This window comes from Schistocerca americana, chromosome 4, assembly GCF_021461395.2.
Source record: "Schistocerca americana isolate TAMUIC-IGC-003095 chromosome 4, iqSchAmer2.1, whole genome shotgun sequence".
NCBI classification, from domain to species: domain Eukaryota; kingdom Metazoa; phylum Arthropoda; class Insecta; order Orthoptera; family Acrididae; genus Schistocerca; species Schistocerca americana.
In genome coordinates, this window is record NC_060122.1 from 22,694,809 (window position 1) to 22,718,400 (window position 23,592).

Here is a 23,592-nt window from a genome sequence, read left to right on the forward strand (position 1 = left end):
TAAGTGGTCCCAATTTAGATCCCTGTGGCACTCCGTGTTGAACCTCGAGTATGTTTGACAGATGACTTCTTGAACTCACCACCTGTTTCCGTTTATTGAGGTATGATTTGATGAGTTTTAAACTTTTATGACATATTCCATAGCACTCAAGTTTAGAGAGCAAAAGTGAGTGGTCAACACAGTCTAAAGCGGAGGACTATTTCACCTACACAATATTTTACTCAAGCCGTGCAGTAAAACTGCATGTCCTCGTGAAAGGTTACGGCTGTAGTTTCCCCTTGCATTCACCCATTCGCAGCACCAGCAGAACAAGGCCGTTTTGCTTGATGTTACAAGGCCAGATCAGGCAATCATCCCAATTGTTGCCCCTGCAACTATTGAAAAGGCAGCTTGCCCCTCTTCAGGAACCACATGTTTGTCTGACCTCTAAACAAATACTCCACCGTTGTGGACTCATGTAAGGTACAGCTATATGTGCTGCTGAGGATGCTGGCTTCCCCAACTATGGCAAGGTCCGTGGTTCGTGGGAGTTTGGGGGCTATCTGTTTATCTGTATACTTCCATTTTGTATGGATAAATGACTATCTGTATATCTATATAAAATTTATATCTAAAAACAAAGACGATGTGACTTACTGAACAGAAGCGCTGGCAGGTCGATAGACACACAAACAAACACAAACATACACACAAAATTCAAGCTTTCGCAACAAACTTTTGCCTCGTCAGGAAAGAGGGAAGGAGAGGGAAAGACGAAAGGATGTGGGTTTTAAGGGAGAGGGTAAGGAGTCATTCCAATCCCGGGAGCGGAAAGACTTACCTTAGGGGGAGAAAAGGACAGGTATACACTCACACACACACACTCATATCCATCCGCATATACACAGACACAAGCAGACATTTGTAAAGGCTCTTTGCCAATAATGGTCTTTAAATATGTCTGCTTGTGTCTGTATATGTGTGGATGGATACGTGTGTGTGTGCGAGTGTATACCCGTCCTTTTTTCCCCCTAAGGTAAGTCTTTCCGCTCCCGGGATTGGAATGACTCCTTACCCTCTCCCTTAAAACCCACATCCTTTCGTCTTTTCCCTCTCCTTCCCTCTTTCCTGATGAGGCAACAGTTTGTTGCGAAAGCTTGAATTTTGTGTGTATGTTTGTGTTTGTTTGTGTGTCTGTCGACCTGCCAGCACTTTCATTTGGTAAGTCACATCATCTTTGTTTTTATATATATATATATATATATATATATATATATATATATATATATATATATAATTTAAGTATGTGAGAGACAAACTGATCATAACCAAGAGTTCACACACCATCAAAGTGCAGTTAAAGTGTTTGTACTTTACATTTTGGTGTAAACTACATTATTGGCAATATCCTACCTCCACCACTAACATTTTAGCACATTTTTAGAGGAAGTGCCAGCTACCAGAGACATCTGTGCAAGTAAATTGGGTTGGTTTCCTAGCTGGGTCTCTTGGAGGGTCCATATTGTTTCTCAACACTTCTAGAAGGTTGATATGTAGATACAAATTCACAGTTGGCTGTTATTAAGTTGTTAATGTGAGTCAGCAAGCAGTTTGTAATCCAAAAAAATTATAAACTTGGGACATACACAGTGAACTAAAATGAACAGCAATGAACACCACGCTTGAAATCTTCAAGATAGATATCCATTATAAAAGTATCATTTCCTGCTTGAAAAATTCTATGATTTCCAAAAACTCTTTATTTATATGTTGAGGGAAATGTAATCTGTAGTGAAGACTTTGCACTAAATTACATCTTGATAGAGGGCAGGAAACATTACGCTGGACCCTTGAGGATGAAACAGGAACTGAAATTGATTGTAGCAAAGCGAAAACAAAAATGCTGAATTTTGTTTCCAAATGTTCCTTTACAAAGGAAATTGCAGTGGTTTTGTCCTAGTTTAATTCTCACATCAATGCAAAGATGATTCATATAGATCTTACTGTCAATGGTGTTGAGAAATAACTGAAATCACTAAAACTGAAAAAAATGTCCATGGTCCGATGGAATCCCTATCAGATTCCTTACAGTATTTGCAGCTGGTTTAGTCCCTCTTTTAACTGTAATCTACCACAGAGCCATCAAACATAAAACTGTGCCCAGTAATTGGAAGAAAACATATGTCTCACCCATCATCTAGGAAGGTATTTATTTATTTTATTTATTTAGTCCTTCAAATCCTATATGTATAGAATATATACAAGGATATTGGACATGGTTAGGTATTTACAAGATAAAATACAGTTTGTATTGCAATCCTAAGGACTAGATATTGAAGTAATTTAGCACAGATTCATAAATACAACAAACATTACAGGCAACATGCAAATTAGAATATTAATAATGCATCTTTATTTTTGTTGTTTGGCTTTTATATATTCTGTCAGACTGTAAAAGCAATGATCAATTAAATATGCCTTTACTTCAGCCTTAAAACCACAGAGTTTACCTATTGATTTAATATGTTTAGGTAGATTATTGAAGATCTTTATCCCAGTATGTAGTGTGCCTTTTTGGCACAATGATGTTCTCACCCGTTTCACATGAAGGTCAGATTTTTGCCTTGTATTGTGTGCATGTATATCTTCATTTTTTAATAAGATATCTGGGTGTCTATTGATATATTGTTTGATGAAAACTGATGTTTCATAGATAAAAATGCAAGGAAGAGGAAGAACTGACAGTTTTTTGAATATGGGTCTGCACGATTTCGTATTGTTTACCCCTTCAATAATTCTTAGTATTCTCTTTTGCATCCTGAAAAGTTTAATATTTGTTGTTGTATTGCCCCAGAAGATTATGCCATATTTAATTACAGAATGCACATAGGAGTAGTATACATTTAACAGGCTGGCTTTGCTGCAACAAGTTTTTAAGATCCGTATCATGTAACAGGTTTTGCTTAGTTTTCTTTGCAAATATTCAATATGTACCGCCCATTTTGTGTTGTTCTGGAGCCAGAGTCCCAGAAATTTAGTGCTGTCAACACTTTCAAGAACTCTGTCCCTAAGCTCTATTTCTATGTTTGGGTGGTGTCTTCCTTTTACATTATAGAAATTCAGTGCTACTGTCTTTTCTTTGTTTATAATTAGCTTGTTGTAGCTGAACCACTGTTCTACACTGTTCATTGTTTGGATAGCGGAGTCTTTAAGTTTTTCTTCTGTTTTACCACTAATAAGGAAGCTTGTATCATCTGCAAAGAGATCTGCAAACTGGAGTGTAACATATCATTTTGGTTAATTGATGTGTTGCACAAGCATTTTCTGAACCAATGAATGATGATTGGCTATACAATTTTTTTTCTTAAGGAATTAGTATAATAAACTGTTTGGATGTATGTTTTATTTATGTGCATGTATTACGAAATGGATGGGCACGGTGTATCTGCAAGCCAGTGACAATAAACACCTTATCACATTCATGGTACCTGCTGATTGGGCAGTTTATTGTGTATTTTCAAGTCCTGCCTTGGAGATATTGTGTGATCCGTGAAGGAAGAGCAGCTGTAACAATGCCTATGATTTCATGGGGACTGACTCAATTGGAATCTGTTAACTAAGGCACACCATATTTTGGACATAGTCCCTATTGATGTATTTGTCATGTTCCAAATAATGAAGCAGTTTTGTAATTCATGCTCACTGTGAACAAATGTGCAATACGTGACAAGATGTTGATGGGAAGCAGCATATTTATTTTGAGATTTGGATGTTGAATTTAGGCTCTTAACTTCCAACAGTAATTGCAACACTCTGAGAAATGAAGTTTGATCAGAAGAAGTTGGTGAGCATGCTAAAACAATAAGGTGAGGAAGATTGAGTAATAGGAAGTCTTAGCTTCCAAACATACTTTACTTTGCCTCCCAGTAACATGGTAGATAACCAATGCATACATTGCATGTGGCTACCAGTGGTAACAACCCAGAACAAATACGATGGGGAGTAAATAAAACTGATGAAGAATGAGTACAGCAACCAGAAATTTTAAAGAAGACTGTTGATTCTTTGGTACAAAGAGGTTGTGGAGATTGGTTGTAAGATGTCAGAAAGTTTTGAAACAACCAAAGGATTAAGATAAGGATATTCTGTGTCACTAATCTTATTTAAGTAGTATATAGAAGTTGTTCTTGGTTACTGGAATAGACAGTGCAGCATCAAAGTTTACGTTCATTACTATTTGCTGATGACTGAGTAGTTGTGGCAAATGAAAAAGTTAATGGATGTTTATAAACAATGGGGACTGAAAGCCAATATGGATAAAACAGAATACCTTGTTGTCAGAAGTGGGCAAAGTGAGGAGTTAGATTTTGAGTTTTGCTGGGTAAGAAATTTGGACATGTTCAGGTACATGGGTTCATTGATAAATAAGGCTGATCAGTGCGGCTGGTCATATCGCACAGGATATGTCAAGTGATGGTGCCTGTTAGATCATTAAATGGTATCTTCTCGGTAAACACAGAAAGTAGTGTTACATGCTCTGGTCAAAAGCATTCTGGCATACAGCTGAAAGTGTCAGATATCAAATGAGAGACAAAGGCGGAAAACTGAGGCTGTCAAAATGGGCAGGTTAAGCAGAGCATGAGAACGACCAACTCAGATTGGCTGCAGAATGCATATGTAAGGATTGATGCTTGGGTGCCGAGGTGATAAGGACATGTCAGACAGATTGCAGAATGATGTTGGGCACAGTGTTTGCTTGACTGGTCTCTCCCGTGGAGAAACATATGGTGCAAAAAGTGGTATTTGACTCTAAGTAATGAAAAGTGTGAAGTCATCTACATGAGTACCAAAAGGAATCCACTAAATTTCGGTTACATGATAAATCACACACATGTAAATGGGTAACTTAAATTGGAATGAACAAACAGATAATTTGTGGGTAAAGCAAACTAAGACTATGATTTATTGGCAGAATACTGAAACTGCCTCTACTCTTGTACGCCCTTCCCTGGAGTATTGCTGTGAGGTGTGGGACTGCATCAGATAGAATCAATAGAGGATATCAAAAAGTTCAAAGAAGGGTATCTCATTTTGTTGTTGTTGTCTTCAGTCCAGAGACTGAGTTGATGCAGCTCTTTATGCTACTCTATCCTGTGCGAGCTTCTTAATCTCCTAGTAACTACTGCAACCTACATCCTTCTGAATCTGCTCAGTGTATTCATCTCTTGGTCTCCCTGTACAATTTTTACCCTTTTTGCTCCTATCCAACACTAAATTGGTTGATCCCTTGTTGCTTCAGAATCCCTTCTTTTAGTCAGGTTGTGCCGCAAATTCCTCTTCTGCCCAATTCTGTTCAGTACAGTTATGTGATCTACCCATCTAATCTTCAGCATTCTTCTGCAGCACCACATTTCAAAAGCTTTTATTCTCTTCTTGCCTAAACTATTTATCATCCATGTTTCATTTCCATACATGGCTACACTCAATACAAATATTGTCAGAAAAGACTTAATAGGTCTATACTTGATGTTAACAAATTTCTCTTCTTCAGTGATGCTTTCCTTGCCATAGCCAATCTACATTTTATATCCTCTCTACTTTGACCTTCATCATTTATTTTGCTCCCCAAATAGCCAAACTCATCTACTATTTTAGGTGTCTCATTTCCTAATCTAATTCCCTCTGCATCACCTGATTTAATTCGATAGTATTTCATTATCTTCATTTTGCTTTTGTTTATGTTCATTTTAATCCTCCTTTCAAGACACTGTCCATTCCATTCAACTGCTCTTCCAGGTCCTTTGATAGAAATTACTACATCATCAGCAAACCTCAGAGTTTTTATTTCTGCTCCACGGATTTTAATTCCTACTCCAAACTTTTCGTTTGTTTCCTTTACTGCTTGCTCAATGTACAGATTGAATAACATCAGGGATAAGCTACAACCCTGTCTTACTCCCTTCTCAACCACTCCTTCTCTTTCATGCCCCTTGACTTGTATAACTGCCATCTGGTTTCTTTACAAGTTGTAAATAGCCTTTCGCTCCCTCTATTTTACCCTTGCTGGATTCAGAATTGGAAAGAGAGTATTCCAGTCAACATTGTCAAAAACTTTCTCTGAGTCTACAAATGCTACAAATGTAGGTTTGCCTTTCCTTAGTCTATCTTCTAAGATAAGTTGTAGGGTCAGTATTGCCACGCGTATTCCAACATTTCTACAGAAACCAAACTGATCTTCCCCAAGGTCAGCTTATGCCACTTTTTCCATTTAGTGTTAGTATTTTGCAGCCGTGACTTATTAAACTGATAGTTCAGAAATTTTCACACCTGTCTACATCTGCTTTCTTTGGAATTGGAACTGTTATATTCTTCTTGAAGTCAGAGGGTATTTCGCCTGTCTCATACATCCTGCTCACCAGATGGTAGAGTTTTGTCATGACTGAGTCTCCCAAGGCTATCAGCAGTTCTAATGGAATGTTGTCTACTCCTGGAGCCTTTCTTTGACTTAGGCCTTTCAGTGCTCTGTCAAATTCTTCATGCAGTGTCATATCTCCCATTTCATCTTCATCTACATCCTCTTCCATTTCCATAATATTGCCCTCAAGTACATTGCCCCTGTATAGACCCTCAATATACTCCTTCCACCTTTCTGCTTTCTCTTCTTTGTGTAGTACTGTTTTTCCATCTGAGATCTTGATATTCATACAGGCATTTCTCTTTTCTGAAAAGGTCTCTTTAATTGCCCTATAGGCAGTATCTATCTTATCCCTAGTGATATCCTACATCCTTACATATGTCCTCTAGCCATCATTGCTTGTCCATTTTGCACTTCCTGTTGATCTCATTTTTGAGATGTTTGTATTATTCTCATCTGCTTCATTTACTGCATTTTTACATTTCCTCCTTTCATCAATTAAATTCAATATATCTCTGTTACTCAAGGATTTCTACTAGCCCTCATCTCTTTTCTTACTTGATCCTCTGCTGCCTTCACTATTTCATCTCTCAAAGCTACTTCTTCTACTGTATTTCTTTCCCCTGTATTTGTCAATCATTCCCTGATGCTGTATCCAGGTCCCATCTCTTCAAATTCCTACCTTTTTGCAGTTTCTTCAGTTTTACACTACAGTTCATAACCAATAAATTGTGGTCAGAGTCTACATCTGCCCCTGAAAATGTCTCACAATGTAAAACCTGGTTCCTAGGTCTCTATCTTATCATTATATAATCTATCTGGAACCTTGCAGTGTCTCCAGGCCTCTTCCATGTACACAACCTTCTTTCATGATGCTTAGTGTTTGCTATGATAAAGTTATGCCCTGCGCAAAATTCTACCAGGCAGATTCGTCTTTCATTCCTTACCCCCAGTCCATATTCACTTAATACTTTTCTTTCTCTTCCTTTCCCTGCTGTCAGATTCCAATCCCCAATCACAGAAAGATTTAAGTGTTCATTTTTCTCGCACGTTGTTCCAGAGTGCATCAATAGAGAAAGAGCTTCAAGGTGGTTCAATGAACTCTCTACCATGCAGAATTGCAGAGTAATCATGTAGACGTAGATGCAGATATAGAATCCCTTCAGTCTAAAATTATCCAGGCTCACTGGCACCATAACCTGGGCATTTACTTTCCTATCATGTGCTGTATTTTTTACATGAAACAATGCTGTTTATCCAACATGTCATTAATCAACAGAGGTTCTGTTAAACATAAAGCTTGTTGTGGAACATTGACATCTATCGTAACCCAAATGAAGTTTCCTGCACTGCTGGGACTCTGTCATGAGAAACAACTTTTAATGTAGTTGTACACTGTTTGGTTGGTACTACCTTAGCAATGGGTGTACCTTGTGTCAGAGAAATATTTGATACTGTTGCACTCATCGAAAATGAATCCCGCTGAAGTTCAACTGTTTGTCACCAAAGGTCAATTTTACATAATGCGTAACACGAAAGTCTAATCCAAGTATTACAGAAAATCCTTGCCCTTCTATTTGCTCACAACAACATGTGTTTCCTACCCTAAACTTGAGCTATGTTGTCCACACTGAATCTGTTCTGTGTCCCTTATTGCGTCAGTCTGGATCTCTGTAGTTTCAGTCTCCCCTTGTCCATGAAGTAAGGACTCACACATGATATGTGTGCCCCAGTATCTACTAAGAACTTACAGTTTCTTATAGTTCATTTATCCAAGCTATCAGGTAACAGTCCACCTCTGCATATGTTTTTGCAGTACTGGTAGTTTACTGGGAATGCTTCTTGATGGAAGTAACATTTCTGCTGGCATTTAACTACTTCTTTTTGGCTTTGTACTTACCCTGTTTTCTAAATTCACAATCCTGAGCTTTATTCCCAAACTGTGGCAGCTATCACATTGTGATGACACTGTTACTTTAAGTGCTGCTGTTGACTAAAATGGTAACATTCTTTACTAGATCTGAATATCTTCTGTTGAGCGTGCACCCTATTTGCATTATCCACTTCTTGTAAATGCTTAGCAACATGAAGTGCTATGGCTAAATCCTCTGCATTTTCATTCACATATGTCATGAAAAATATGGCTGTAACCCTATGAGAAACACATCCAACACTATATTTTCCACTTCTCTTACCATGACTGTCTGCATCTGATTTGTGCGTCAGCTCATATGTCTGTGTATTAATTTTGCATATTCTGTCAGAATACTGTTTCACTCACCTCCTTTGTTAAGCTACCGGGTTTCTGTTTTGTATACTTCTGACACAAACTGTCTGCTCATTCACTGAATGTGGATACCTTGTTAAGCACTTCATGATAAAAATTTTGTGTCACCCATAACTTGGCCATCCAGAAGCATGTTTCATCCTACCAGCTACTTAATGTAGCCAAGGTTCTACATCTACATCTACATCTATACTCCACAAGCCACCCAATGGTATGTGGCAGAGGGCACTTTACGTGCCACTGTCATTACCTCTCTTTCCTGTTCCAGTCGCATATGGTTCGCGGTAAGAACGACTGTCTGAAAGCCTCCGTGCGCGCTCGAATCTCTCTAATTTTACATTCGTGATCTCCTCGGGAGGTATAAGTAGGGGGAAGCAATATATTCGATACCTCATCCAGAAACGCACCCTCTCAAAACCTGGACAGCAAGCTACACCGCAATGCAGAGTGCCTCTCTTGCAGAGTATGCAACTTGAGTTTGCTAAACATCTCCGTAACGCTATCATGCTTACCATATAACCCTGTGATGAAATGCGCCACTCTTCTTTGGATCTTCTCTATCTCCTCTGTCAACCTGACCTGGTATGGATCTCACACTGATGAGCAATACTCAAGTACAGGTCGAATGAGTGTTTTGTAAGCCACCTCCTTCGTTGATGGACTACATTTTCTAAGAATGCTCCCAATGAATCTCAACCTGGCACCCGCCTTACCAAAAATTAATTTTATATGATCATTCCCCTTCAAATTGTTCCACACGCATACTCCCAGATATTTTACAGAAGTAACTGCTACCAGTGTTTGTTTGACTATCATATAATCATACAATAAAGGATCCTTCTTTCTATGTATTCGCAATACATTACATTTGTCTATGTTAAGGGTCAGTTGCCACTCCCTGCACCAAGTGCCTATCCGCTGCAGATCTTCCTGCATTTCGCTGCAGTTTAATACATCATCTATAAACACAGCAACATGCTCCATTGTTTTCCCAGAGAAGGGAGTTATGGGGTTCATGGGTGAACATTTACTACACTTTCAATTTCATTCATACCTGATTGTGGCTGCTGTTCTGCCAATAAAGCTTGTAACTTCTGACTTAGCTGTTCATTAAGTGCTTTCTGGCATTCATTATCATTTAGCAATTTGGAAACTTGCTCTGTAAGAGTGTCTATCATCTCATTAGTACTAGCTGACCCTATCTGTGCCATTTTTGTGCAAGTTTGCTTTCTCTATTTTGCAAAACTCAAACTAGTATTACTCCTGACAATAACTGAATTCCCACAGTTGCAAGGTAAAACAATTATGTCTAATTCACACCTAATCATTAATCAATGACACTGTGAACAACTTTCTGCCTTTAGGCTGTATTTCCTACATGTAGTAGATGTTGCTGGTACAACTCTGTCTCATGGTGTACTATGTCCTGTTAAGTTACAAGTTTTACCGTGTCGGAACAAGGTATTCTTGCTGACTATTGCCCTCGAACTGTCATAAATCTGCCAGTTCTCTTGATCTACATAAGATATATTCAAAGTCTTCAAGTCTGGACCTGGTCATAGGAAATAACACAATTTTTGCTTTTGAGAACAAATAACAATGTCTTCTCACCATAAAGATGACACATTGATTTGCAGACAGGCGCAACAGAAAGACTGTTACACATCTCATGTTCAGCCAAAGCCTTCATCAGAAAAGGAAACACACACATTCACATATTCATTCACATAAGCAACCACACCTCAGACACTCTAGATTGTCATTCCACAAGCTCAGACTGAAGTACATTCTGCTCTCAGATGAGAACATAACTTAATACATATAGTGTTCTTGTCAGTTACAGTTAGCAAGACAATGCCACTCATTCATTTATTGAAAAGTGAAAGCAATAAATTGTCAATATGCAAATGAAACCATTAGAAGTACTACTATGTGCAAAATTGATCTCATAAAAGGAAATAAAGAGCTTACATTTCTTATTTACCTGGGTATCTCCAGCTAGCATTTTAAAGTCCTAGCTTTGTTCCTTTACTTATTCACAAAGCAGATAATATCTTAATAACTCACTTACAATTACAAATAAATAGGCACATATTTACAAAAAATTCATTGACAGAAGAGAAATAGCCCAAATGTTAAAAATTCCACGTTTTCTTCCAAATTTAGTCAGAAGCATCTATGTAGTACATTAAGTGATGCACGTCTGTTGATCCTCCTCGAGGATTGATGCACATCCAGGGAGGTTAACATGTGACTGCTATGAAAAAAATGGAACACAGCCAGAGGGCAAGATGGGCAGTTAATGGGAGACAGGTGAGTGTGTGTTGGCAATGAGCACAGTGTGAAGATGGGTGTCCAACTGCCAGATGAGAGGGGTCTGGCCTCTAGTGTATGTGATATTGACAGTGTGTGTCTAGTGGAGCTCAGTTACTGAAGCAAACTGTTGTTGTCAGCGTTGATGAGTGAGTTCAGAGGAATGCTAGCTGTGACCCAGCTCACCCCGCTGAGATGAGAAGACCAGACAGAGGGTTATTATATGAAGATTACATACGTTTGGTTTTTGGGTCAGAATAAGGCTAGGACTTGGACGGGTAACTGTCCAGTCTGCTGAGCACTGTCGGCAAGCGGGGTGCACTCGGCACTTGTGAGACTGATTGAGGAGCTACTTGATGGGAAAGTGGTGGCTCTCATTACGAAAACTACAATGGCTGGGAGAGCAGTCTGCTGACCACATGCCACTCCATATCCGCATCCAGTGGTGCTTGTTGTCTTAGCGTGGCTCGGCGAATGGTCGGTACTGTTGGGCCTTCGTGGCCTGTTCGGATGGAGTTTAGTTTTAAATGAGCTAGTGCTTGTAGGAATGAATTTTTTGCAAGTATTTGAATAGCAGATATAACAGTGTTTCAGTGGGATAGTGCCCACAAGCTATTTATTTGTTGTCGGCCTAATTTTCGATAACGACCCACCACCCGACATTCTGAAGAATCTTATTTTTTTGTGCGTTTTGTTTTTAATGAGCTAGTGCTTATAGGAATTAACTGTTTGCAAATGGGCAACAGCCTGGTATTTGAATAACAAGTCTAACTGTGCTTGTGTGGGCTAGTGTCCATGAACTATTTTCTTGTACTAATCTAATTTTCAAGAGCAGGTTACCACCCGAGATTTTGAATAACTTTTATTTCTGCTGTGTTTTTTAAATGAGCCTGTGCTTGTAGGAAATAATTTTTTGCAAATGGACGAAAGCCCAGTACTTGATAATAAAATTAAAACCATTTATATGTCGGCTAATGCCCATAAGGCATTTGAAATTTGCCAGTTCACACTTGAAAAGTGGGGCCCTGTTCAACACTTTGAGTCACTAGCATTTATCCTGTGTTGTTTGCTTGAATCTACAGGTGATTGTATATGCTGAATTGTGTCATTGCTGTTTCATAAATCCCTTCAAGACTTTCAAGGGGCCAAGTACCCAATAGATAATTTGTATAATAAAAGTTATTGTGTATTTTCTGATAGGCAAGTGTCTGTAAGCTATCTATCCATCAATATTTTTAGGGTATTATATTGCTTAGTAGCAAGTTGTGTGTACCTTGTGTGTTAAATAAATCTTTTAACTAGAAACTGTCCAATGGCTTTCCACTGCTAGACACATGTGTCAAAGTGTGCCAGCCTTGTCCTTCCTGGTCTCAAAGGGGGAGGGGTTTCAGTTGTTTGCCCAGAGTGTGTTCGTCATATACTTGTTACTCAGCAAGATAACAAAGTAGTGGTTAATCTAAGTCATGTAGTGGTCTCCCTTTATTTTAGTGCACAATTACTTGTAATTGTGTGTGGTTGCAGAAGTGGTCATGGAAGCCCAAGGTGTGCTTGAACTGAGTCACTTAAGAAAAGAAAACCTGCAGTATGAACCTTAGATAAGGAAGAAATCAGAGCAGGGCAATGGAGTGGAGCTGTGCCAGTGCCTATGTGGGGACTTTAGACAAGCTAGTCAAAATCATGCCAAAATAGGTGGGTGAAGTGAGTGCTGCACGTGCCATCTGCGTCTTCTTTCTTCACACTGGGAGTAGTCCAGGAGAGTGTGGAGTTGTTGGAAGGCACCACACCACCATGAGCTCAGATGTTAAATTTACATGGTCTGGTACATCACCATACCAGGTTGGTGATCTCCACATGGTGGATAAAGACTGGAAAGAGGCTCCATCGATACAGATCCTTCAGGAGGAGATTATTTCCACACTTTCATTATTGGTGGGCAGGTAGTGAAGTGGGGGAAGATCTCAGAGGGGAAGCTCTGGAAAGACATGTGGGATCATAGTTGAACCTTACAAATTTTTCCCTCAAATTTTATTACTGTACACATGTGGAAACAGACACTGTAGACTGCACAAGTAAAAGTTTAAAACTTAGGGATATATGAAGTGACTGTACACGTGTGGAAACAGACACTGTAGGCTGCACAAGTAAAAGTTTAAAACTTAGGGATATATGAAGTGTATCAGAGATACCAGAGCTGTAAGCATAAATGCAGTCTCTAACTGGATAAAGATCATTGATGTAAGTGTTTATATAAACCATTCTACAACAGTTCTAGATCTCATTTTATGATGTCATTTTGCTGTCCTGCTTTTGCTAGCTTCCTCAATTCTGAATTGGTCTAGTTTTGATCTAATGTTCATTTAGCTGGTTTTCAGCTTTACTTCTTATCTGAAGAATAAATGTTTAATCAGATTCTGGGAATAGCTAAATATATAGGAATCATATAAAAGTATCAAGTCCACAGACAACATTTTTTTGTTTCTCTTTCATAACTATTGATTAGTCACTGTGATCGCCAAATGTAAGTTGTATGTGTCAGTTACTTTGGAAATATATTGTTAAATTCATTTTTTATTTCATTTAAATCACCACTCCTTTCTTTACAAGATTAGTAAATGTGGAATAATTAAATACAGAAACTTTTCTTTTTGCCTGACTAATTTTCAAGCACGATTTAATGCACAGCTATCTTTTGCCTTTAAATTCCAATAGAACATGCCTTCATTTTTACATTACAAAGTTCAACTGTAAATTGCATATTCTTTTCCAAAAGGAAACAGCATTAAAACAGCATGAAAGGAAGAAAGGGATGATGAAGGAAGGAAAGATAAGGATTGGAATATGGAATGTGAGGACACGACTGCAAGCAGGAAAGCTAGAAAATGCAAAACAGGAGATGAAAAGAAGCAGATTAGATGCCCTCGGTTTGTGTGAAATGAGATGGGGAGATAGAAAGTGGAGATTATAAGCTCTTTTACTCAGGGGGAATCAAGAGTGGTGAAAACGGAGTAGGAATATTGATAGGACAAAAGCTGAAAAATAAGGTAATGAAGGTACAATATATTGATGAAAGACTGATGATGATACAACTGAAGGGTAGTTCAAAAGATTAGGTGTTAATGTAGGTATATATGCCAACCAGCCAGCATAGAGATGAGGAATTGGAAGAATATTAGGAGAAAATACAAGTACTCATAGAGAAAGAAAATAGAAATGCCTGCATTATTATCAGGGGGGGGATTGGAATGCAGTGATGGGTGAAGGAAGAGATGAAGGTACAGTAGGAAAATTTGGACTAGGAATAAGAAATGAGAAAGGTGAATGACTAATTATTTTCTGTAAAGAAAATTCATTAGCAGTAGATAACACATTATTTGAACACCACAAAAGGAGATGTTACACATCGATATCACATTTGAATGGGGAAAGATATCAGTTGGACTACATCCTGATACAAAAAAGGTTTAGGAACTGTTTGAAGAATGCTAAAGCTTATCCAGGAGGAGATATAAATTCAGACCACAACCTAGTAGTGGGAGAAATACAAGTGAAGTTGAAAAAAGGCCGGAGAGGTAAAGCAAAGGAAAGACTAAACATAGAAAGACTCAAAGAGATAGGAAAGGCACTAGATTTGGAAAACAGATTTATGGAAAATTGGGAAAGTGTTAATGACAAATGGATAAAAATTAGGTTAGGACTCGTGGACTCTGCCAAAGAAGTACTAGGAATTAGAGTATCCTAAAGTACCAGGAAAGAATGGATAACAGAAAACATGTTGAAAAAGATGGAAGAGTGGAGAAAGTGGAAAAATGTCGAAACTGCAGAAGGCAAAAAGAGGGACAGGAAACTGAATAATGAATTAAGAAGAGAAACTGAAGAAGCAAGGAAAAAGCTACCATGAAACAGAAATGTGATGAAATAGAGAAAATGGAGAAACAGGGAAAGTATGAAATGATGTATAGACTGCCTAGTGAGATAGTTCTTGAACGTAAAAGAAAGAGAAATAACTTGGAAATAGAAAGAGCGGATGGTACTCTAACAGAACCACAGGTTTTGAACAGATGGCAAGAATATATTGAATGTCTGTATAAGGGGGATGAAATACGAAGCTAAATTAATGTTGAAGAGGAGCTGTATGTGATGGAAGATGGAAAGGGATTCACCATCTTGGAAGCAGAAGTAGAAAAGGCACTGAAAGAGATGAAGAATAGGAAGGCATGTGGACTTGATAATTTGCCAGCAGAACTGTTGAAGTGTCTGAGAAACAAGGCAAGAAAAGAAATAGTCTACCTCTGTAATGAGATATATGACAACAGGGAAAGGCCTGAGGACTTCCTTGTGATAGTTATGATACCAATAGAGAAAAAGAGAAACACTAAAAAAATGTGACGAGCATAGGACCATCAGTCTAATTTCTCATGCAGCTAAAGTGTTGCTGAGAGTGTTGAATAGAAGGCTAAATGTCAAGCTGGATAGAGGGACTACAGAGGAGCAGTTTGGATTTAGAAGAGGAAAAGGAACAAAAGATGCTATTGGCCTGTTAAGAACTATAAGGGAAAGATATATGGAAAAAAGTAGAGAGATATTTCCTGTTTTTATAGGTTTAGAAAAGGATTTTGACAGAGTTCAGTGGAACAAGCTGCTGGATATTCTGAAGAGGAAAGGTGTGGATTGGAAAGAGAGATGACTGATACAGAGTCTATATTTACACCAGGAAGTAAGTATAAGGATTGGAAATGAAATGACAGAAGGAAGTACCATTGGATAAGGTGTTAGGCAAGGTTGTTGCCTTTCCCCACTTTTGTTTAACGCATCCCTTGAAGAGATTATTGCGAAAGGCTTAGATGGGAAAAATGAATATGTATTGGTGGAAAGAGAATAGAATGTTTAAGATTTGCTGATGACATGATATTAGTGGCAGTAAGTGAGTGGACAATGAATAACATGTTGAAAGATCTGAATGAAGCTTGTGTGGAATATGGGATGCAAATAAACACAGCAAAAAGAAAGTGTATGGTCATCAGTACAAGATGCAGATTGTCCAATATTAAAATAGGAAAGCTACCATTAGCCAGATAAGTGCATTTAATTATCTTGGAAGCACAATAACTGAAGACTTGAGATGTCACCAGGAAGTAGAAACACAATCGGCCATAATGAAGGAGTAAGTCATCAGAAAGAGGAGATTGTTATGTGGCAAATTAGATTTAGGCCTAAGGAAAAGGCTTGGCAAATGTTTTGTCTGAAGTGTGGCTCTATATGGGGCAGAAACATGGATGCTGAGATGAGAGGATGAAAAAATGTTAGAAGCATTTGAGAGGTGGATGTGGAGAAGAATGGAGAGGATAAGCTGGATGGAAAGAGTGAGTAATGAAAGAGTATTGGAAAGGGTTGGTGAGAGAAGATATCTGCTGAAGGTTATAAGAGAAAGGAAAAAGAACTGGTTGGGACATTCATTGAGAAGGGAATGCTTGCTAGCAGATGCTTTGGAAGGACCGGTTTGTGGGAAAAGACTGAGAGGAAGAAGGAGATACAAGATGATAGAAGACATAACGCGAAGAGGGAATTATGTGGACCTGAAGAGGATGGCAGAAGACCGGACAGCGTCGAGAACTACCATGTGAAAACATGTCTTTTGGCAGAACACTAATGACGATGATGATGATGATTAAATTTCATGTTCAATTATAGATTAACAAAAGAATTGCCTTCCAAGGTAAGTAGGGGCTGTGACTACTTTAAGATTGCTACTGAAATTGTTTAATAATTTATGTAAAAGCATTAACTATAGACTCAAAGAAACTATATTTCATGGAAAGTTTTCTTTAATGTTGCTATCATTGCTAATTTTTTCTAGTCATAATTTACAGAAAGTTAATATTTTCATTTCTCATTTATTTTACATAATTTCAGTTCATTTAAAGAGAGATAGTGACATTAAATTGATGACCTCAGACGAGCACAGCCAATAAAAAGAAGGAATATAATTTTATGTTGTATATTTAGTTAGCAAAATTTCATGTTTTGTAATTGTATTATGTGTACTCTGTTTCATATATCCAAACTTATTTGAGAAGTAACATCCAGTAAAGCCAAAAATGCAAAGGAAAAGAGAAAAATCAGCATACAGAATTCAAGAAATTATGCGATAACATAACTCCTGGTCTCCTTTTCTTTTTTAGTGATTTTTAACAGAAAAGGATGGTAAATTTTGCTTAGTAGAAATCTTAATTGAAAGTTATGTACCACAAAATGGTGAAGTTTTGCTGACATGAAGACATAATGTCAAGGTGCTGCTAGATTGTTTTTCTTTTTTAGAGAATTGTGAAACAGAAATTTTTTTGTGTAATGGGGTTTGTTGTAGGAAAAGTGACTATTTTAATTTTAATAATTTAGCCAAACAGCCAATGAAGTTGGGTAATGCTGGTAAAGTTCTGATAATTGTGAAAGAGGATGATATGCAAGTTTGAGAATCAAATGTCAAAGATGGGCAGATTCCTGACCAATAAATCGAAGGATCAGTTTCCACTGTGAGTAATGTAGATTTACCAGCAGAATCCTAAGAAGACATGGAATTACCATGTCCCATATCAGGTCCATTTTTAGATATACAAAGGACTAGCCATCTTCTAAGGAACAAACATTACAAATTAGTATGTGTATTCAAAATCGCATGGATGAAAATTTTAAATGGTTTGCTAATGCACAGTATGTACAGATAAATACAAAAATTCAGCAGAAAATGAAAGAAAACTTTGTTTGTTTTGCTGGTGAGCAGACTGTGCTAATTATTACATGTATTGTACAGAAAATGAGTGAATATTTTAATCATTTAGCAGAAGAGCAGTTCACTCAACTTGCTACTAATGCTAATCTACAAAAAGTTATAAATGAGTTAGCAGATTTTGAACTGGCCAGTAAAGTTTTACCAGAATCAGTAACACAATTGAAATCTGATGTAAAACAACAGAATGACACCCTATCTGAGTTACAGAATTCTGTACAACAGATATCTTCCCAAAGTATCCAGATAAATGATGAATTTGTTACCTGGTTACAGAACAAAGTATGATTATATTACTGAATGTTTAACTGCACAATGTGACATAATTAATACCAGTACCAGATTTGTTAACTGATTGTATCAGAAAGATGTCCATGTTAATGAAAAAATTAAAAAACAAATTATGCACAGTAATAGAAAACTCTTGTGCAGATGTTCTGATCAGTTGTAAAGAAGATAACGATGAAGTCAAAACAGAATTAGTTCAGATTAGAACTAGGCTAACTGATGAAGTACTGAGATGGAAAGAAGGTATGGAATTTCATGTAAATAAGTTACAGCAAGAGCTATCTACTGCATTCAGTAATAGAGGTGAGATTCCAGCAGCAGTAGCCAGCAACAACAATGAATGCTTTGCTTCACTGCAACCTGAAATGCATCGGGAAGTAAATCATGATCCACATTCGTACACAAATTGCTTGCAGTATGAGACAGGGGTGGCACGTGCTTTATCCACAATATGCATGCAAGAAAGTCTTCTAAAGCATATCCAGTTTCAAGTGTAAATACCCAATACGAAAGGAGGACTTCTTAAAGTAATTTTCAAGGGGTGTTGCCCCAATCCTACTCAATACCTCCTCATTAGTTACGTGATCTACCCACCTCATCTTCAGCATTCTTCTGTAGCACCACATTTCGAAAGCTTCTATTCTCTTCTTGTCCGAACTAGTTATCGTCCATGTTTCACTTCCATACATGGCTACACTCCATACAAATACTTTCAGAAACGACATCCTGACACTTAAATCTATACTCGATGTTAACAAGTTTCTCTTCTTGAGAAACGCTTTCCTTGCCATTGCCAGTCTACATTTTATATCCTCTCTGCTTCGACCATCATCGGTTATTTTACTCCCTAAATAGCAAAACCCCTTTACTACTCTAAGTGTCTCATTTCCTAATCTAATTCCCTCAGCATCACCCGACTTAATTTGACTACATTCCATTATCCTCGTTTTGCTTTTGTTGATGTTCATCTTATATCCTCCTTTCAAGACACTGTCCATTCCGTTCAACTGCTCTTCCAAGTCCTTTGCTGTCTCTGACAGAATTACAATGTCATCGGCGAACCTCAAAGTTTTTACTTCTTCTCCATGAATTTTAATACCTACTCCGAATTTTTCTTTTGTTTCCTTTACTGCTTGCTCAATATACAGATTGAATAACATCGGGGAAAGGCTACAACCCTGTCTCACTCCTTTCCCAACCACTGCTTCCCTTTCATGCCCCTCGACTCTTATAACTGCCATCTGGTTTCTGTACAAGTTGTAAATAGCATTTCGCTCCCTGTATTTTACCCCTGCCACCTTCAGAATTTGAAAGAGAGTATTCCAGTTAACATTGTCAAAAGCTTTCTCTAAGTCTACAAATGCTAGAAATGTAGGTTTGCCTTTTCTTAATCTTTCTTCTAAGATAAGTCGTAAGGTCAGTATTGCCTCACGTGTTCCAACATTTCTATGGAATCCAAACTGATCTTCCCCGAGGTCGGCTTCTACCAGTTTTTCCATTCGTCTGTAAAGAATTCGCGTTAGTATTTTACAGCTGTGACTTCTGTGACTTATTAAACTGATAGTTCGGTAATTTTCACATCTGTCAACACCTGCTTTCTTTGGGATTTGAATTATTATATTCTTCTTGAAGTCTGAGGGTATTTCGCCTGTCTCATACATCGTGCTCACCAGATGGTAGAGTTTTGTCATGACTGGCTCTCCCGAGGCCATCAGTAGTTCTAATGGAATGTTGTCTACTCCTGGGGCCTTGTTTCGACTCAGGTCTTTCAGTGCTCTGTCAAACACTGCATGCAGTATCTTATCTCCCATTTCGTCTTCATTTACATTCTCTTTCCCTTGTATAAACCCTCTATATACTCCTTCCACCTTTCTGCTTTCCCTTCTTTGCTTAGAACTGGGTTGCCATCTGAGCTCTTGATATTCATACAAGTGGTTCTCTTCTCTCCAAAGGTCTCTTTAATCTTCCTGTAGGCAGTATCTATCTCACCCCTTGTGAGACAAGCTTCTACATCCTTACATTTGTCCTCTAGCCATCCCTTCTTAGCCATTTTGCACTTCCTGTCGATATCATTTTTGAGACGTTTGTATTCCTTTTTGCCTGCTTCATTTACTGCATTTTTATATTTTCTCCTTTCATCAATTAAATTCAATATTTCTTCTGTTACCCAAGTATTTCTATTAGCCCTTGTCTTTTTACCTACTTGATCGTCTGCTGCCTTCACTACTTCATCCCTCAGAGCTACCCATTCTTCTTCTACTGTATTTCTTTCCCCCATTCCTGTCAATTGTTCCCTTATGCTCTCCCTGAAACTCTCTACAACCTCTGGTTCTTTCAGTTTATCCAGGTCCCATCTCCTTAAATTCCCACCTTTTAGCAGTTTCTTCAGTTTCAATCTGCAGTTCATAACCAATAGATTGTGGTCAGAATCCACATCTGCCCCTGGAAATGTCTTACTATTTAAAACCTGGTTCCTAAATCTCTGTCTTGCCATTATATAATCTATCTGATATCTTTTAGTATCTCCAGGATTCTTCCAGGTATACAACCTTCTTTTATGATTCTTGAACCAAGTGTTAGCTATGATTAAGTTATGCTCTGTGCAAAATTCTACAAGGCGGCTTCCTCTCTCATTCCTTCCTCCCAACCCATATTCACCTTCTATGTTTCCTTCTCTCCCTTTTCCTACTGACGAATTCCAGTCACCCATGACTATTAAATTTTCGTCTCCCTTCACTACCTGAATAATTTCTTTTATCTTGTCATACATTTCATCTATTTCTTCATCATCTGCAGAGCTAGTTGGCATATAAACTTGTACTACTGTAGTAGGCATGGGCTTTGTGTCTATCTTGGCCACAATAATGCGTTCACTATGCTGTTTGTAGTAGCTAACCCGCACTCCTATTTTTTTATTCATTATTAAACCTACTCCTGCATTACCCCTATTTGATTTTGTATTTATAACCCTGTAATCACCTGACCAAAAGTCTTGTTCCTCCTGCCACCGAACTTCACTAATTCCCACTATATCTAACTTTAACCTATCCATTTCCCTTTTTAAATTTTCTAACCTACCTGCCCGATTAAGGGATCTGACAATCCACTCTCCGATCCGTAGAATGCCAGTTTTCTTTCTCCTGATAATGACGTTCTCTTGAGTAGTCCCTGCCCGGAGATCCGAATGGGGGACTATTTTACCTCCAGAATATTTTACCCAAGAGGACGCCATCATCATTTAATCATACAGTAAAGCTGCATGTCCTCGGGAAAAATTACGGCTGTAGTTTCCCCTTGCTTTCAGCCGTTCGCAGTACCAGCACAGCAAGGCCGTTTTGGTTAATGTTACAAGGCCAGATCAGTCAATCATCCAGACTGTTGCCCCTGCAACTACTGAAAAGGCTGCTGCCCCTCTTCAAGAACCACATGTTTGTCTGGCCTCTCAACAGATACCCCTCTGTTGTGGTTGCACCTACGGTACGGCCATCTGTATCGCTGAGGCACGCAAGCCTCCCCACCAACGGCAACGTCCATGGTTCATGGGGGGGGGGGGGGGGTAAAGATATATGTGATGAATTATGTTCTGATAAGAACTACTGTAAGGAAGAAAATAATACTGCAGCCCAAGCTGCATTTGCAGCTGTAGCGGTAAGGTACCTACCATAGTGAGCACAGACACAGGTGTGTTACCAAATGTACTTTCCCTGAACCTGTTTAAGCAAATACGTGAGAAGGGAGCACATCCCACATTACCAGTTCAGAACTGAAGAATAATTGGTGCCGTTGGTGCTGTATCAAAGAATGGTAGCTGGAAGATGCAAGTAAAAATTGTTACAAAAAATAGAGCATCAAGGGCATTTCCTGGTATTGGAGAACCTGTTTTCCAGCTGTAAATTATGAATAGGATTTCTTCAAGAGGGGGGACACAAAAAACAACCTTTCTGGAGGTAAATGCTATGTTCAAGTGGATGACAAAGAACTGGTTCTGGAATTGGTTAAGACGAAAGCTAAAAATGACAAATTTTGCTGGAGGGTAAAGATTAAGTTTGCAAGTAATGAAACATCGTTAATAGGTAATCTTTCAGTTACTAAGGCTGAGGATGCTAAGTGAACCAATAACGTTAATGATGTGCAAGATCTCAATCTAACATTACAGAACAAGATCCTGTAATCTGGATATTTAACTGAACAACAAAGGAATGAACTCAGTAGGCTCTTAGACGTATTCACTGAAAAACCTGGTGAAATCAAAGATGTATATCATATTCAAGTAAAACCACATGAAATATCTTGCTGTGGCACCTACTCAATTCCTTGGACCGAAAGAGAGGCAGTAAATAAAGAGATTAGGAAAATGGTAGATTGGAAAACTATAGAAACATCACTTTCTCCCTACAGCAATCTCTTACTACCAGTAATGAAATCAGATGGTAGCATACACGTAGTGCCGGATGCAAGAGCTATAAAAAGATCCATGATACATGTTAGGACAGGGCCTGGAAATATTAATGATCAAATACAAAAGTTTTATAGTGTACAGTATTTATCCTCCAGCAATCTGAAAATTTATATTGGCAAGCCCTATTATCAGAAGAATCCAAAAAATACACAGCGCTCATTTTCAGTGGTAGAAACTATCAATTTTGTGTCTTACCATTTGGTCTAAATGTGAGTGTGGGTGCATTTATTACCACCTTAGACACAGTACTAGGTCTCACTCTACTTGACAAAGTCACAGTGTATGCAGATGACCTATTGATATCTACATGAACATGGAAAAAACGCTTTGAATTGATAGAAAGGGTATTTAACAAGCTTCACAATGCTGGTGCCACTGCAAACTTGCAGAAGTCTGAATTTGCCAAAGACATAATCAAGTTTTTTCGTCATATTATCATGCCTGACCATATCAAACCAGACCGAAGTAAAGTAGATACTTCAAAGAATATGCCAGCTCCTTGCATTAAAAAACAATTGAAAGCTTTCTTAGGACTTGCTTCTTTCTTTCGTTGTTTTATATCCATTAAGTTGCTTAATAGTGAACAACTGTTAAACCTGCTAAGAAAAGATATATCTTGGTGTTGGACAAAAGATTGTCAGACTGCATGTCATAATATTAGGCATACTCTAGTAAGTGCACAAATCCTGCATCACCCTGATATGAGCAAAGACTTCTTTCTGTCTATTGATCCATCATTTTCTCGCTCAGATCTTGTCTATTTCAAATAGAAAACAATGGTGGTGACATTGACATGAGAGTAATAGGATTTGCTTGCAGAACACTCTCTGAATGTGAGAGATTGTATTCTGCCATGGAATCTGAAGCCTTAGAATTCATTTCTTCATTAAAGAAATTTAATTATTACATTCATATTGAACATGTTGAGACTTACTGTTATCATCAAGCTTTAAGTTTCCTAATGAGTTGTAAACTGTTATATCAATGTTTAGCACACTGTTCATTAGTTTTACAAGAGTATGGCTTGGAAATAGTACATCAGTGGTCAGGAAAATGTATAGCTACCTTGT